The 19,247-nt window shown below is 39.5% G+C and overlaps 1 protein-coding gene across 22 annotated transcripts in view; it reads right to left on the bottom strand.

The window, feature by feature from the left end:
• The window catches only part of EMC2 (ER membrane protein complex subunit 2), a 345,419-nt gene that overhangs the window by 206,503 nt on the left and 119,669 nt on the right, over window positions 1–19,247 (bottom strand). The window lies entirely within an intron of this gene.

Below are 19,247 nucleotides of genomic sequence, written 5' to 3'. Positions count from 1 at the left end.
AGAGAGAGAGAGAGAGAGAGAGAGAGAGAGAGAGAGAGAGAGAGAGAGAGAGAGAGAAAGAGAAATAAGACTAGTGTTGACCTTCAAGAACTCCCAATTTAGTAGATGAGTATAAGATCCAGTGAGATAATATCAATATTCTATCTTAAAACTTTAAGATAGACTGCCTACTTCTCTATGTAATCTATGTCACAAACTCACTAAAATCCTAATATATACAGACACACACACAGGACTGCAATATTACATGTCAACAACTAAGAACTTATTCTTTTCAATATAACCCTAATTTATATTTTATACTACATAGCACACAAAGCATTTTAAACATAGTACATGTTTAAAATATATTTTAATAATAATAATGTGAATATGTGAAATATAATTTATTTTCTGGCTTGTTTTATGGGTTAACCTACAAAACTAAAAAGAATAAGATTGAAATTGATGATGCTTGAGACTGAAGAACTAAGCTGGAAAAGCAATGAGTGCCTTTTTAATGTTAGACTTCAAACTAAATTCTAGGCTCTTTACAGAGAGAATAAATACCATGGTTATGCCATTACTACATTCGGCACAGCAAAAGCTTCTGCAATAGAACTAGTGGTTACTACATTCCACCTAACCAAATGGTCTAGCTATAAAATGGCCTAGCACAAGCACCATTTTATAGTCATTCAGATAGGCCATGTACCTCAGATGAGAACCTAACTGTGCATGTCCTCTTAATAAAATGTTGGTCTATACATTTGGTTTTTTTATTGAATGGTTGATCTAAAATCGCAGTCATGTTACACATTTAAACTTTTGACTCCTCAATTTATATATTTTACTCAAATTCATTTCTAAATGAAACCATTACATTTATTCTGCAGATTGAGTCACATTATATTTTTCAAAAATGGCTTCAACAGTAACTCCCATCCTACATGCTTTCCTAGAGTATGACCTTGTCACATTTCCATCAAGAACTGGAGTCCATTTCTCTAATCCTCTTGAATCTGGGAGGCCTTGTGACTGCTTTGAGCAATAAAAGAATAGGTCTGATGTGTCACTGTGCCAGTTCCAGGCATATCACTTAATTGACTTGGAGCTTCTGACTTCTTCCTCCTGGAAGCCAGCCATCACGTAAGAAATGTGATTACCTCAAGATAACAGTGCTGTGAGAAGCCCAAGCCACATGAAAGCCCTTGAAGGATGAGGCCCCATGTAGAGAGTGACAGGCCAATGAACACCAAGGCACCTGACATGCGAGTGAGGAAGCCAACTTGGAGGTGTATTCTCCAGCTCCAGCTGCCTCAGCTGGCATCATAGTCATGAGAGATAAACCGCCAGTCAAGCTATTCCCAAGTTCTTCACCTCCAAAACCATAAGTAAAATAAAATGGTTGTTTAAGCTCTAAATTTGGGGGGGTTTGCTATGAAGCAACAGATAACCAAGACACAGACTCTTTGGGAGCTTCCTGCTCTATACCCAAACCTGCACTAACCTGTGAAAAGAAAGGCCTAAGAGATCTAGAAAATAAGTCCGTGCACTCAAGAAGTGTATAATCCAGCCCTAACCGGTCTGGCTCAGTGGATAGTGTCAGCCTGCGGACTAAAGGGTCCCAGGTTCGATTCTGGTCAAGGCATGTACCTTGGTTGCGGGCACATCCCCAGTAGGGGGTGTGCAGGAGGCAGCTGATTGATGTTTCTCTCTCATCGATGCTTCTAACTCTCTATTCCTCTCCCTTCCTCTCTGTAAAAAACCAATAAAATATATTAATTTTTTTTTAAAAAAAGAAATGTACAATCCAGTGAGCGCCAGACAGTGTATTTACTACAGGAGAATGACCAACAACAAATCAAGAGCTACAGATGATAAATTATTAATGATAACAGAATCATGACTTCTGGAATCAAAGAGAAAATTCGTGCTCTGACTCTTGTTCAGCAGCCAGAGAAGATTTCTCACGGGTAAATTGCATCTTTAGATGTTGATGGGTTAGAATTATTGGGAAGAGGGAGGAAGGCCTTTTGTGAGGAAATCAGTATGAAAAAACATAGTATAGAGAAAACAAACCAAAAGAAGGAGGGGAGGGAGGGATGGAAGAAAGAAACAAACAAAAAGGAGCAAGAAAAAAAAAAGAGAGATTTAGAAGAACCATAGAGAAACTGGTTTTGCTGGAATAAAGGGATAATTGGAGTTGAGAAAGTATATTTTGAGACAGAAAGTTGTATTTGAGGTAGAGGAATAAATACAAATATTTGTATAAATACTTGTACATACATACATATATATATGCATTATATATTTATATATGTATAAATATATATACATATATAAATATATATGTATAAATATATACAAATATATGTATAAATATATATACATATATACTATACATATATATTTATATGTATAAATATATATCGTGAGCTCTAACCTAAGGAGCTAAGAATACACACACAAAGGCTTGTTATAAACCCTAAGACATCACACCACTAATTTGGATGCAGGCTTGATTTCACAAAGTGAAGACATAAAATAAATAAATAAGTAAACAAATGGGTGTCACACTCAGTTTAACCACATTTGCATATATCACCACTGAGAGTGCCAACTGAGCTAAATGTCAGGGGTGAGCAGCGAGCCCTGGGAATCCTGGCCCCACTTAACAAGTTTACTAGCTATTGCTGTATTTGGGAATCTAAAAAGCAGATTAGCATATCTGGTAGGCTCCCTTGTGCTGCTGATACTCCCATGGGACTTTTTACTTGAACTGATATTGGAAATTGGTAAATTTTGCAGTGTCACTGGACTTATGGAGCTATAGAATGGACCTTAAGGATAATCTAGTTCAACTACCTTCTGCAAGCCAAACCGATGGTACTCAGATTCTGCCTGCTTAGGAGCAGGACTTGAACTGAGCCTCCTACTAATCAGTTCAACCCCCTTCTTCCAAAAAACTATTGATATCTACACTGAGGGTTCTGTCAACATGTCTAGAAGGAAGCATAGTAGAATAAAACATTAGAAAAAAGTTCAAAGACCTGGATTAATTCTGCTACTCTCTGAGATATTAAGCAAGAAAGCTGCTTTCTCTAAGTATCAGGATTCTATTCTAAGAATTATTCATGCATTCAGTCATAGGCACAGACTATATACCAGGCAGTGTTCTAGAAACTTATGTAAATATAACACAATAATAAAGAGTGATATGACCTGACTTCCATAATCAAGGATTATTCTGGCTGCTGTGTTGAAAATAGACTGTAAAGGGGCAAGAGTGGCAGAAGGGAGACAAGCTAAGTTAGAGCCTATTGCAATTATCTAGTGGGTGACGAATGTGGCTTGGACCAGGGTAGTGATGCAGGAAACAGAGGAAGGTGGTTAAATTCTGGGTATGTTTTAATGTAAAGCCACCAAGGTTTCCTGATTAATTAAATATGACGTGGGAAGTAAAGACTCAAAGAGACTCCAAAGTTTGGGACCTGAGCAACTAGAAAGATGCAATTATCATCGACTGAGATGAGAAAGGCTTGAGGTGAAAGAGGTGTGGGGGCAAGATCTAGAGATGATTTTTAAGACAATTTAAAATTAGAATGTCTAAAAAATAGCCCAATGGAAATATTGAGTGGGAATTTTAATATACAAATCTAGAGTTTTACTTGGCTGAAGATGTTAATGTGGGAATTGATAGCATATAGGCGGAAGACTCTAACTTAATACAATTATGTTGTGTAGCACCCACAGATGGAAAGGTAGCCTTGTTTAAGCAACATAATCTAAGGAGTACAAATTACCTGATTTTGTTACTTTCTGGGTTAAAAAATGTTGCCTTAAAAAGTGAAGAATGCTCTATCAGTTAGCAAACTATAATAATAGTTGCAAGGATTCTTCAGTTTTAGACTTAATACAAGATAATGAAAAAATAATTTGAAGTGACTAAATGTATATTATATACTGAATACTATATTATATACTGAATACTAAAATGTTGATTCAAGTTTAAATTTCAAAGTTAATTTCATATTATTTACAGTGGGTTTCTGATGTCAGTTTTTAGTTTCTCCTTATAACACTTTAAAACCTTTCATTCCAGTATTCTTAGAAAGGTGGGCTATAAGGTGTATTTCTCCTGTGTTTTCCAGTTTCTGAATATTTGCTTCTTTCTCTCCCCAATCTTCTTCCCTACTTATCTGTCCTGGGAACTGTCTTTGTTAGATCATGGTCCTAGCAATTCAGATATTCTTAGTTTTCATTGGGATTCTGGACCCAAGTTCACGCTTAGATACCAAGCCACAGGATTACTGAGGAGCTTTCATTCTCCACAGGGGCCTCTGCGAATGCTGACGGCCTGGCTGCTCTAAAGTTCTATAATCTTGGCACTCCATGTCTCTGCTGCTCCTCTGCTTTTGATCAATTTCATTATTTGGTGTTTTATTTCCTGCCTCCTTCCACAAAGATTTTAGGTTGATTTCAATCAGCCATACAATTTGAAATATATATAAATGTATACCACAGAACAGATATTTCCAAGTGGTTTTCCATGGATGGTGTACAAGCATACTAAACTCTGGCAATCACAAAATCCAGCTGTAGTTGGGCTGGCTACCTCTGGCCACAAGGAGCTTCCTCTCTTTTCCTCAGCATGCCGTGCAAATATAAGCATTTGCTTTCTGTTCTTGACCTGATAAAGGCTTAAAAATATACAAAAGTTATTAGAAATAAGATTCCTAGTGGCCAAAGCAAATAAGGAACCAGAGTAAGATTTTTTTTTAAAGAAAAAAAATTTATAATTGAGAAATCATAATTTTCTCTGAGAATAATTTTTCTAGTGCTCTCCTTTATGTAGTGGATACTGTCTTTAACAATGTACCTATAAAGACACAACAATGACTTTGGTGAAACACTACTCAATAAAATCAGTTTTATGATGACTCCAAACAACACAGCATTAGTGCCCTAATCTTGGTCATATTGTTTGATCAAAGAGAAAAATGTGGACTATCTTGAAGACTTTGTGTCCTTTAGATAATTTTCCATAAATACGAGTTTTATTTTTTTGAATAAAATTTGGTCATCAAAGAGTTCAAAAAACATTCCCCAGAGGAAACGTTCAGTGCAAATATCCTGTTACATATTTAACAACCAACTAGGCAGAACGTAAGGTTAACATTTTCTTATGAAAAAAATCTAATCAAGACATGTATCTGAATGAAGGGCCACCTCACTTGGATGGCCAAAAAATTACTTACATGCAGTGCCAATATTTTCCTCTGAGAACAGGCCTAGTTTCAAGCTACAGATGGATTAATGGCCAAAGCTTCAATCCTCTAAATCTATATGGCATGCCATAACAATTTTAGTTGGAAATTTTTAGACAGGAATTGCCAATCATCTTTCAGAACAACTGAAAGGCAAAGCAATTATAATGATTCATTATAAATATGATGTCTAATTTTGAAAACTATAGTATAGACATGCACCTTTTGAGATGTTTTCTACACCCCTGGGGTAAATAAATGACTTGCTGTTCTGAACTATTGGATATAAACCAATTAAATATCACTTGACATCTCTCAGGGTGGATAATTTGGATACCTGAGGGCTGATCTTAAACTAGCCTTTCTGGCAATAATATATAGAAAGACTAACTGAATATGGGGGTTATTTCTAGGGCACTAGAATACAATCCAATCATTAGTAATTACTCAAAATAACTAGTATTTTTTAATGCTTACAATGTGCCAAACTCTGTTCTAATTACATTTATTAACTCATTCAATCCTCACAACTCTTTGAGGTAAATACATTAGTGTCCTCATGTTACACATAATGAAACCCAGGTATTGCAAGATTATTTCACTTTCTTCAGATCACATAATTAGAAAGCAAAGGAACTAGGATTCCAACCATGGCAGTGTGGTCCTAGAGCTCACATTTTCATTATTATTTTACTAGAAGCCCGATACACAAAATTCATGCAAGAGTAGGCCTTCCTTCCCCCAGCTGCCAGCACCCCTTCCCTCTGGCACCTGGGACCTGGGCCTCATCTAGAAGGTCGTCCGGAAGGATGTCTGGAAGAATGTCTGATCTAATTAGCATATTATGCTTTTATTGTTATAGATACTTCCTCTCAATATAGAGAATAATTATCTTTCTATCCTCATTCCCATGAAACATCTGTTCATCTCATCTAAGCAGTATATCATTAACCTACAATTTCAAAGGCAGAAAGAGTAAAAAGTATAAAATCACTGAAAATTATCATCATTTCTGCTATGTCTGAAGTCTTCTCTTAAGTTTTCTGAAAACTATAGTGGATTTCTTTTTACTTTTTTATCCTTGTTTTATTTTATTTGATAAAGAACTATGCCTTCCTGGTTGAGATCCAACTTATTTAGTGTTTTTCCCTAGTAGGGCAGAAACCAAAGTACCAGGGCATTAGACCCATTTCATTTTCTCTGAATGAAGAAACAATAGGTGACTAATGTTCAATTAAATTTCATGCTCAAGCCCTAGCTGGTTTGGCTCAGTGGATAGAGTGTTGGACTGTGAACTGGAAGGTCCCAGGTTCGATTCCAGTCAAGGGCACATGCTTGGGTTGCGGGCTCGATCCCCAGTAGGGGGAGTGCAGGAGACAGCCGATCAATGATTCTCATCATTGATGTTTCTATTTCTCTCTCCCTCTTCCTTCCTCTCTGAAATCAACAAAAATATATTTAAAAAAAAATAATAAATTTCATCTCAAAATTTAGCTATACTTTAAAAAATAAAGTCTGCAAGAAAGCTTTTAGTAAACCCATGCATGATATGCTGTAGAATATTATCTTTGGTCGCTTAGATTTTTGAAGGTCCTTTTCATATTTGGGTAAAAAACCAAAGACGGTCCTTGAATTAACCGCTCCTATTGTCAAGGAAGCCTTGGTGCATTCTAAAATTACACTTAAATTTAAAACACTTTAAATAGGAAATTATTACTTAACAAGATATTGTATTAATGGTTGATGTGGAATTCTGTCCCCTGCCCATTTGTTTCCAATCTTTCTATCAGAAAACAGATAAAAGCTGAGATGGAAGAAAAGCCATTAATAAATGGCACTTAAAAAAAGGGTTTCCTGACATGGCAGAAGAGCTTTGTCTCAGAGACATCTAGGAGAGGTTCATTTCTCTCTATGTAAAAGTTGCTTCCTAATGTTAATGGGAGAATCATGAGGAAGTACAACATGATTTTATGGGAGACTTTACAATAAAGAATTACTATACTTTCTTTTTCAGAGGCCTTCTTCTAACATGTTTTTTTCTTTTTCCCTTTGACTCCTTTTTCCAGCTCTGCATGTTTCTGTTAAGTTTTTTAAAAATATTTTTCATTGATTTCAGAGAGGAAGGGAGAGAAAAAGAGAGAAACATCGATGATGAGAAAGAATCATTGATCAGCTGCCTCACGCATGCCCCCTACTGGGGATCAATCCTGCAACCCAGGCATGTGCCCCCACTGGGAATCAAACTGACATCTCTGATTCATAGGTTGCTGAGCTACACTGGCTGGAACTCTGTTAAGTTTTTATTCTTTTTTTTTAAAATATATTTTATTGATTTTATACAGAGAGGAAGGGAGAGAGATAGAGAGTTAGAAACATCGATGGGAGAGAAACATCGATCAGCCGCCTCCTGCACATCTCCCACTGGGGATGTGCCCGCAACCCAGGTATATGCCCTTGACCGGAATCGAACCTGGGACCTTTCAGTCTGCAGGCCGATGCTCTATCCACTGAGCCAAACCGGTTTCGGCAAGTTTTTATTCTTTAGACGAGCAGGATGAGCCATTGGAGTGATGCTCACCTTCAACCAGTAAATTGGCAAAGATATAGGGGGAAAAAAGAAGTACCACAGAAATTATCAGAGGTTCTCTCACTGTCATGAAAAGTGAGGCCAGACTCCATCTCAGAGGAAAATGAACTGTGGAGCTGAATGTTTTATTAAGTAGCATTAATAGTATTTACTAAGACTGGGGCAATTATCCAGTTCACAAAGAGTTTTATTTCTTTCATATTAATTTAGTATAGTACCTGCTACCTCAATTATTACCCTGTTTCAGGCATTTTACTAGGTCCCACGGATAAAATAATTCATAATAATTGGGCTCTGCCCTCAAATTGTTCATAATTTAGTGGGCATATATGCATGTACATAATGGATTTTAATCTCACAGCCATAGAATCAATTGTACAAAACTGAATACAGGTCACAGTGAAAAGCTTAATCTTGCCAATTTGAGATATTTCTGGTTTAAAACTTAGTATCATTATTGTTAACAAGTCAGTTAATTCCAGAGTCTCACTCTCACTTGTCCTTCCCTTCTTCATGGGTGGTGTCTGGTTTTGGAGGAGGCTCAGAACACTACAATATTCTGGAAGTTGTGGGGCCCAGAGAGGAGGCATATGCCTAGTCCAACATAATCACCTGACCTCCCTGCTGAGGTTTAATGTGCCCACTGGCCATGAAACTGCTGACATTCATGGCACCCAGTATTCAGGGTCACACAGTCTGTGTTCCACAAGCCTCTTCCGAGCCATCTGCCACTCTTCCTTCTCATGACCACAAGAAAATGTTGAATGTTTTCCCAGACCACTACAGCTCAGAGGCTTGTCTCAGATCTTCTCTCTGCTATTTCTTTTTTGCTAGTCCAACCTCTGCTCTATCCTGGATGTTGGATCTCTAAAAGGTGGGAAGCATTTCCTGTGCTAATCATGTAGAGTGAGAAGAAAATATCTGCTTTTAGGTCCCCAGAATCTATCTACAGTTTCTTTCCCAATCAAGACTTAGGTTGAGGGAGACATGTAAGGATCCCCTCACCTACTTTCAAACCTTCTCTTTATGTCTCCTTTTCTTGTGAAGTTTCTATCCCCCACCTCTCTGCATGGTAGCAAAATCTTTCTTTATATCAACAGGCATTCATCCACACTTTGGTCAATTACATAAAAGCCTGAAATCTCCAGACATTTGAAATTCAAAGCAGAGCAATGACTCCTTTCTTTGTCTCTTCACTTCTGCAATAATGTCCAATCCTGAGGACAATGATGTAGAAAGTCCCCATTGATGGGCCCATTAGAATAAAAAATATACAGTAGAGAATCTAACTAGTACTCTATTATGAATATATAACTAATCTATTTTTCTGCTAAGTCACCAACTACATTTGATACATGATTTATCTTCTTCCAGCTAACCTGTGTTATCAGTCATGTAACTATCAGAGGATTATTTATAAATGTAACAGGAGATTAAAAAGAGATTCTTCCTCTCTTCGTTTTGGTTAGGCTACCTACTCATGTTCCAAAGTAAGCTTCTATGCTATTCCAGTAGGATTTATAAAAATGGTGGTAGAGAATCACTTTGTGATCTATTTACTAACTTTTCCATTAAGCCTGTAAAGTAAGTTGGGGAGACTAAGACAAGTTAGTAGAAAACTAGAGAGATTTCTTTCTTTGGAGAGAAGTGTTGCTATGCTGACCCACTGGGAGTAGCAGGACTAATCTAAAAAGCCTCAAGAATACTTGCATAGTTTAGGGCAAATGGTAGATTGTGGTATAATACCTGAGAGATTTAAAGGATAAGAAGCATCAGAATAGAGGAAATGTTTTGGGAAGTTAAGTGTATTTTCCTGTGGATTATCCTATCTAATAATAGAGAAACATGGTAATTAACCATAACTTTGCTACCCTTCCCATTGGCTAATCAGTGAGATATGCAAATTAACTGCCAACCAAGATGGTGGCTGGCAGCATGCAGCTGAAGCGAACAGGAGGTTTGCTTGCTCCAGTGACGGAGGAAGCCAAGGTTCCCCACCTGCTGCAGCCCAGCTCTGAGCTCTGGATGCAACAATGTTGCAATTATAGAAGCTAAACAAACCCAGCTGCCAGTGGGCTCAGAGCTTAGAGCACCAGTGATGGCAACAGAGTTTCAATTATAGAAGCTAAACAAACCCAGATACCTGCTTTCAGCCAGCCACAGCCTCAGAGCTGGAGCCGGCTCTCAGCTCCAGTGACAGCTATAGAAGGTAAATAAATCCCAGAATAAAAAAGAAAAAAAGAAAAAGAAAAGAGGCTGGGAGCTTCATTCACCCACCAGCCTGAAAACAACTCTCAGCCCCTCACCCAGACTGGCCAGGCACCCCAGTGGGGATCCCCACTTTGAAGGGGGTGTGACCAGCTGCAAACAGCCATCATCCCATCATCCAGGCTGGCCAGGCACCCAAGCGGGACCCCCACCCTGATCCGGATCACCCTTCAGGGAAAACCAGCTGGTCCCCACCCGTGCACCAGGCCTCTATCCTATATAGTAAAAGGGTAATATGCAAACTGACCCTAACAGCAGAAAGACTGGGAATGACTGGTCACTATGACACACACTGACCACCAGGGGGCAGATGCTCAATGCAGGAGCTGCCCTCTGGTGGTCAGTGCGCTCCCACATGGGAGGAACTCTGCTCAGCCACAAGCCAGGCTGATGGCTGCCAGTACAGCGGTGGTGGTGGGAGCCTCTCCTGCCTCCTCAACAGCACTAAGGATGTCCGACTACAGCTTAGGTCTGCTCTCTGCTGGCAAGTGGGCATCCCCTGAGGGCTGCCAGGATGCCAGAGGGATGTCTGATTGCCATCCTGGCACAATCCCCCGGGGAGCAGGCCTAAGCCAGCAAGTGGTCACCCCTGAGGGGTCCCAGACTGTGAGAGGGCACAGGCTGGGCTGAGGGACCCCCTATCCCCGAGTGCACAAATTTTTGTGCACTGGGCCTCTAGACTATATATAAAAGCCTAAGCAAATGTTCAATCTTTCAACCAGTAGCTATGACAAGCACTGACCACCAGGGGGCAAACACTCAATGAACAAGCATGGAAACATGGAACAGACTGATGAATCTCAGAAGGAAGAGGAAAGGGGGGAGAGCAGGAAGAGATTAACCAAAGATTTTATATGGATACTAGAGGCCTGGTGTAGGGATTGGGCCTGCAGGGATCAGGCCGAAAAAAGGCAGTCTGACATCCCCCAAGGGGTCCCAGATTGCGGGAGGGCACAGGCCAGGCCAAGGGACCCCTAGTATGTGTATATGAGAGATAGAAAGCGGAAGAGACAGAGACATAGAGAGGGGGGAAGAAGGAGAGAAGGAAAAAGAAGGGGGAGAGAGAGACAGGGAGGGGGAAAGAGAGAAAGAGAGAAAGAAAGAGAGAGAGAGAGAGAGAGAGAGAGAGAGAGAGAGAGAGAGAGAGAGAATATGAACTGGATGGGTGTTGGAAGCCTAACACTGAGAGTTCACCTGTGTCCCAGACTGTAGAGAGATTCAATGAGGGAGAAATGTCTGAAAACCCTGCAGGAGTCATCTTAGCTTTAAACATCTGCCCAGACTAGGGTCAGTGCCAACTCACAACAGTGCCAGCAAGTATACTTCTGACCCTTAGATCTTCTTCACATTTTCAATCCTAAGGAAGCCAAAGGTGCCTAGACAGTGGAGGAGAAAAAAGTGTTGGCAGACAAAATAGAGAAAATGACAACTATGCCTCTTTGCCCCTTTGGTCTGTTGTAGTCCTGGGGGAAAACCTTCAACTTTAAAATAAGAGTGGAATTTTGATTATTATGTAGGGATATACATAATAATTACTGAACTGAAATGATTTGGCATAATATAATGACTGGAGAAATTTTGTTTTTTAATATGAGAATGACAAGATAAGTAAGTAAAGAGGTCTGATTGAAAGGCAAGGAAAGAATTAGCTCCTCTGAGTATATCTGTTTGGGCATTAAGTTGTAGAAAGAGAAAACAATTTTCTACCTGCATCCTATAATCATTGCCTTAAATATATAACACACAAACCCCTACCTTTCAACAACATACACAAAAATAATGCAAAGGGAAAAATTTTTTCCCAAGTATTTTTTATATTTTCAGGATTAAAACATTTTCCCCCTGAAATTATTCCAAAAATGTAGGTTTAAGAAGCATTCATAAAAACAAAAAAGTTCCTATTTTTATAAAACATAAAAGGGTTCTGGTTCTAGGTAGGATGGAGCTATAAAACCTGGACAAGACATGTGGACAAGATATTGAGGACTTATAAAAGTACAGGGTGCAAGGTAATTTAGGGGAAAATAATATTTAATTCAAAGTATAACCAAACTATTGGTGAGTTCACAGTTTCCTTTTCTTCTGTTATCATTTGGCCTGGACATAAGATAACCAGAAACCTGGAAGTGGCATCAGTGTAGAAAGAGGACTAGAGGAAAACCCCTCTAGTTCTGTCTCTAGGAGCAGGAAAGGGTTCCACAGCACTCAGAGAGAAGAGGGAAAATTCCCCCATAAGACTGAAAAACAAGTCAAGGATGTCTACTCTCACCACTCCTTTTCAACATCACACTGGAAGTCCCAGCTAGTGCAATAAGGTAAGACTAAATAAAATACAAATAGATTGGGAAGAAATAAGATCATCCATATTTACTAATAACATGTTTCTGAATATAGAAAATCCCAATAAATCTACAAAAAAAAAAAATAGCTACTTGACTCATGAGTTTAGTAAGTTCACAGCATAAAAAAATCTACACTCAAAAATCAATAGTATTTCTATTCACCAAGAACAACTGGAAACCAAAGTTAAAAAACAAGACCATTTACAATAGCTCCAAAAAATGAAATAGGTAAACATTTAACAAAATATACAAGATACGTTTTCCAAAACTTATAAACACTAATGAAAAAATAAAGAACAAATAAATGAGACTTTCCATGTTCACAAATTGGAAGACTCAACATAGCAAAAATATTAATTATTCCCAAACTGAAACATAGAATTGCAATTCTAATCAAATCCCAGCAAAATTTTTTTAAGTACAGATAAACTTATTTTTAAATTTATATTAAAAAGCAAAGGAACTGAAACAGCCAAAACAGTTTTGAGAAATAGGAGTAAAATGTTGATTGTCTTATTACCCAATCTTAACATTTCTATAAAATTACAATAATCAAGACAGTGTGGTGTTGCTGAAAGGATAGATTCACTGATCAATGTACAAAATAAAGGCCAGAATGGACCTTCACAAATACAACTAATTGATTTTTGCAAAGATGCAAAGATAGTCATTTCAAAAATAATGTTAGAAAATCTGGACATTCAAATGCAAAAAATAAAAATGAACTTTCTCTTAAACTTCATTTCCTATACAAAAAATAACTCTAATTAAGTCATAGATCTAAATATAAAACATAAAGCCATAAACATCCTAGAAACATTATGAAAGTCTTTTTCATCTTAGGTTAAGCAAGGAGTTTTTAGACATGACACCAAAAGCATACCCATAAGGTAAAAATGTAAAGACTGGATTTTATCAATATTTAAAGATTTTGCTCTGCAAAAGACACTCTTAAAAATGAAAAGACAGGCTAAAAACTGAGAGAAAATGTTTAAAACATTTGTAAATCACATATTTCACACATGACTTGTATCCAGAATATATAAAGAACCCTCCAGGACTGAAAAAACAAATAGCTCAATTTTTAAAATAGATGAAAGGGTTGAACAGAAACTTCACCAAAGAGAATACAGGAAGGAAAATAAACATAAAAGCATGCCCAACATCATTAGCCATTAAGGAAACTCAAATTAAAACCAAAATGAGATATTACTATTCACCCTTTAAAATAGCTCAAGTTAGAAATATGAATAATGCAAAGTGCAGGGGAGGACACAGAACAAATGGGACTCTGACACATTGCTGACAGGAATGTAAAACGGCACGCCATTCTGAAAACTGTTTGGCAGTGTCTTATAAAGTTGAATATGCTTTTACTATATGCTCAACAATCCCACTCCTCACTGTTTATCCTAGAAAAAGAAAATTTATATTCACACAAATGCCTTTATATTAATGTTTGTAGTAGCTCTATTAATAATGGCTAAAAACTCAAAGTAAAGCAAACATCCTTCAATGAATAAATACCCTGGGGCACATCAAAACAATAGAATATACTCATCAATAAAAAGGAATGAATTATTGATATATATTCAACTTGTATGAATCTCAAAAACATTATACCAAGTGAAAGAAGATAATCTGAAAAGATTGCATATCAGATGATTCCATTTACACGACATTCTTGAAAAGGTAAAACTATAATGATGGAGAACAGATCAGTAGTTCTGAGGGGTTAAGGTATGACTATGGAGGGATATATAGCACAAGGGAGTTTAGGGGGCAATGGAACTATTCTGTATCCTCAGTGTGGTGGTGGTTATATAAATCTATACCCCTGTAAAAATTCAAAGAATTGCACACTCCCCCAAAAAGGTCCATTTCACTCTGTTAAATTGAAAATTAATATAAAATAAAAGGAAGGAGAAGTAGTTGGGAAATGTCTTATTCACTCTCTCTACTTTCTGGTAACAGACAACTGTTTGCCAGAAACTACTAGCCAGGCTAGATTACCCTACCAGAAATGCATTAAGTTGACCAGCAGAGATGTGTCTCTTAATCACACAGACACATTACTGAAGGTGTTCTCCAAGAATTGCAAAAGAACTTCCAAAATATTTGCCAGAATAAGAACTGCAAAGAGAGAGAGTGAGAGAGAGAGAGACACTAAGGGAAGCCAGGTTTTGCTATTCTTGGCAAACTTATTTGCCAAACCAAACCCTGTCAATTACAAGATAACATTTACATAGGATTGGGATGATTTCCTTTCCTACCAAGGGAATGGGCACTTACCTATTGCTGGTTTAAATATGTCAAATGGAATGTTATTTCTGTTGGGAAATAAAAACCTCAATTTCTTGCTCAATTCTAAATTCAAATTTAACTTTACAATTATAAAGACTGCAAAACTGGGCCTCTTTTTAGCTACATCATGATCACATAAAGGGCAGATTTGGGGAGGAAATGCTCAGGAAACGTATTTTTTTGGTCATGTATGTGGGTTAGTAGAAATATATAATTTATTTGCTGGGATAATACATAAATTCTCAATGAAGATATAAAAATACATGTTAATTTGTTCTTGAAATGAAAAACTAGTAAAAGTATGTTGTTTGTTAAAAATAATGAAATCAAGAACAAGACCATTTCTTAAAAGGCAGTTAGAAACCACCCTCAGAAAAGGTCTTTATAAGTGGTTTGGCTTTAAGAAAAAAATGTCAGTGAATAGGTCAAAGGCTGAAGAACCTAGTCCAGCCTAGATGGTTCTTCCTTGTCTCAATTACATTGCAATCTCATTTCAGTAAATATTCATCATCTAATTTTTGTCCACAAAAGCAAATAGAACATTCCAGCCTTGAACCTCCTCTGCTGCTTTGCTGATATAGATACAACAAAGGTGAAGGCACATTCTGATAACTGAATAATCGTGCATGACAGAATATTCAGGAGCCCCATTATTTTACAACTAACGTGTTTCAAAATGATGATGTCTGAGGACACGACATTTATACTAAACAGGTGTAAGTGGCATTTATTCTAAGACAAAGTGCTGCTTCGGTAGTTTGAGGAATGAATCAATAAGCATGTATGTATGTGTGTGACGTGTGTGCTTATTTATCTACTAGAGGCCCGGTGCACGAAATTCGTGCACTTGGGGAGGTGGTGTCTGCACCTCAGCCCAGTCTGCACCTTCCCCGATCTGGGAACCCTCGAGGGATAGTCTGACTGCCTAAACGGGCCTTTGGACATCCCTCTCATAATCCAGGACTGCTGGCTCCCAACCGCTTGCCTGTCTGCCTGCCTGATTGCCCCTAACCACTTCTGCCTGCCAGCCTAATCACCCCCTAACCGATCCCCTGCCAGCCTGATCAAAGCCTAACTGCTCTCCTGCCGACCCGATTGCCCCCAACTGTCCTCCCCTGCAGGCCATCTTGTGTGTTGGAGTGATGGTCAATTTGCATACTGGTCGTGACTAATTAGCATATCCGGTCGTGACTGTGAGGGCATCATGATCAATTTGCATATTACCCTCTTATTAGTATAGATAGATGGAAAGCTTTCTTCCTCAGGGAGGGAGGGATGGGCAAAGGAAGGAATTGCTGCTCTCCTCCTCGGCACCTGCATAGCCAGTTATACCTATCAGGGAAGGAGAACCAATTTACCCTAAACCTTTGCAGCTGAGCTTTCCTGCCCTGTGCAAATTGCCGCACCCACACGTTCGGCTACTGTTCTTCCCCCAAACACACCTAATTCCTCTTGATCCCTATTTTATCCAGTTTTTTAGATAAACATGTTACTGATTAGATAAAAATACATGACAATAACATAACTGGCAAAAATACTTAGTAAAGGTAGCTAACGAAGTCCCAAATTATTAACAGCACTGAGCATAAGATGCTGGTAAATGTCCTCTCTCTATCCCACTGCCTCAGGTTCCAACCTCTGTAAAGTTGAAGTCAGTGAGAGGGGACATTCTCTCCCTTTGGGCCCTTTTTCTCAGGCCCTGTCCATGCAGGCTTTCGTACACCTCATGCATTTAAAATCACAATCCCTATTTATTACACACCAGCTTGAACTAGTACTTGAGATGTTATTTTTTTGATCATGAGAACAGCCCTGAGGCATAGCTTTCATGAACCCCTTTCCATGAATGCATAAGTTGAGGCTCGGGGAAGTTGCATAAGTGAGCATGGTGTGTTTAGCCTTTAGGCACCCAGAGGGGATTCTGGCCGAGGTCTATGTGACACCATGCTGCTTGAGGCCCACGGGCTTCGTATAGAGTAAGTAACCGTATGTCCTTGTCTGCTCCGGACAGTCCAGATGTATGTCGGTTCTCCCAGCATCGCATCTGACTTGGCATTTCTCCCTGTCCTTTTGTACTTTCAAACACACCCCAGTTTTGATAATGAAAGATGGAAAGGCCCGGCCTTTGGAACGCTGACTGACATCACAAAGGGGAAAGATATGTGTCTTGGTTTCTTCCTCTCTCCCCAACTCTGCCCTTGACTGATTTTCCTTTTCTTCTCAAATGAGACCAACAGTCTCTCTTGAGGCCTTCCTTCACACTGGTACTCTGGCAGCGTCTCTCTCTGTTACAATTTTATAATAAAGTTGAGATCCGCCCACCAGGAGACCTAAGGGTAAGAGTGCTATTGTTGGGTATGGAAAAAAATGAGTAGTTAATGAGGATTTACAAAATCATGTCTCCACTAGTTTATTTTGACAGGAATTGAAAAGAAAAAGTAGACTAACATTTACAGAATGCCCATCATGCAGCAAGCAGAATGCCAAGACTTTTACGTGAACAAATTTCTCCTTTTGCCAGTGAGAAAACTGAGATTCAGAAAGATTAAGTAACCTTCCCAGGGCCTGAAATGGATCCTCAGCCTCATGGGTCTGACTCACATGCCTTACTTTTCAGCTTGCTGCCTCCTACATAGTGTGAATGTAACACATTCAGGCATTAATATAAAGATGGTGCTGACTGGAGTAAGAGCCACATATTTTATATTTAAAGAATGTGTATTTTTCCAAGGCATTTTTGACCTATATGCTGTTTTTTGTGTCATGAAGCCATGAGTTAACATGAGATGAGCTTGCGGTAAGCAGACCTATATTTATTCCTCCTTTTGTTTCCTACACAGAATTACCAGTGATGTACGTGCCTTCGTGATCAGCTTTGGTTGCTTTGGTTTGTGATTGGGGCCCTTTAATTGGTAGAAACAATTCTGTGAATTTGTGTATTTTTGAAATGAAGTCATAGAGAATGAACAAAGTAAAGCTTCCCTTTAAAATGTAACAACACCTCCCACCACCGAGGTGGAGGCCCCGTCACCTGCCTGGCCACCCTGCCTCTGCAGGCTCCACACCTACCTCTCTCTGGGCTTCTGTTTCCACCACTAAGATGTGGCTCTGGAGGGCGCGGGCCACTTCTTCCTCGAGTTGGTGGAGAAGAAGCTCGAGGGCACTGAGCTTCTTAAAGATACAAAACCAGCATGGTGGCCGCATTCTCTCCAGGACGTGCTGAAGCCTCCCAGGATGAGCAGGCTGACGCTCAGGACACCATGGAAGTTGCCATGGCCTTGGAGAGGAACCTGAACCAGGCCCTTTGGAGCTGCAGGCCCTGGTTCTACTGGAACACCCTCATCTCTGTAACTTCCTGCAGAACCACTTCCTGGGCGAGGAGGTGAAACTCATCAGGAAGATGGGCCACACCTGACTCACCTCCATGGCTGCTGGCCCCCAGACTAGGTGAGTATATCTTTGCAAGGCTCACCCTCAAGCATGACTAGGAGCCTGTGGATCCCAGAGGCATCTGAGGGACCCCTGTTTATCCCCTTGGTGTCTGGCTTTTGCCTGAGTCTCTACCCAAAATGACTAGCCATTCTTTTTTATTTTTTTAAATGTATTTTTGTTGGTTTCAGAGAGGAAGGGAGAGGGAGAGGGAGAGAGAGAAGCATTGATGATGAGAGAGAATCGTCGGTTGGCTGCCTCCTGCACGACCAGCCCCCTCCAACCCCCCTTCACACACACACCCTGGGGATCAAGCCCACAACCCAGGTATGAGTCCTGGACCAGAATCAAACCCGGGACTCCTCAGTCTGCAGGCTGACACTCTATCCACTGAGCCAAACCAGCTAAAGGTTGCCATTCTTTTAACAACCCTGAAGCCCTCTCCCATGCATTTGGACCAAATGGGAGACAATAAAACTTTTTGCAGGGAAAAAAAGGGGGGTGGCCAGCAGAAAGTCTGTTCCCTGCCCTAGCTGGTTTGGCTCAGTGGATAGAGCATGGGCCCATGTACTGAAGGGTCCCAGGTTCGATTTCCAGGCAGATGCCTCAGTTGCAGGCTGGATCCCTCCCGCAGTTGGGGCACGTGCGGGAGGTAGCCAATCAATGTGTCTGTTACATCGATGTTTCTCTCTGTCTTTCCCTCTCCCTTCCACTCTCTGAAAAAAAATAGAAAAATATCCTCAGGTGAGGGTTAACCAAAAAAATAAAGTGTGGCCCAGCCGGTGTGGCTCAGCAGTTGAGTGTCGACCTATGAACCAGGAGGTCAATGTTGGATTCATGGTCAGGGAACATGCCGGGGTTGCAGGCTTGGTCCCTGGTGGGGAGCGCGTGGGAGGTGGCCGACCAGTGATTCTCTCTCATCATTGATGTTTCTTTCTCTCTCCCTCTCACTTCCTTTCTAAAATCAATAAAAATATTTTTTTAAAAAAAGAAGAAATGGGGAGAGAAACTGGAAACATGGTCAGAGACCTTGGTATCAGGTTAAGATATTAAGATTTTATCTTAAGG

Source organism: Myotis nattereri (genome assembly GCF_964212035.1).
Source record: "Myotis nattereri genome assembly, chromosome: 17".
NCBI classification, from domain to species: Eukaryota; Metazoa; Chordata; class Mammalia; order Chiroptera; family Vespertilionidae; genus Myotis; species Myotis nattereri.
This window is presented reverse-complemented; position numbering and strand designations above follow the sequence as displayed.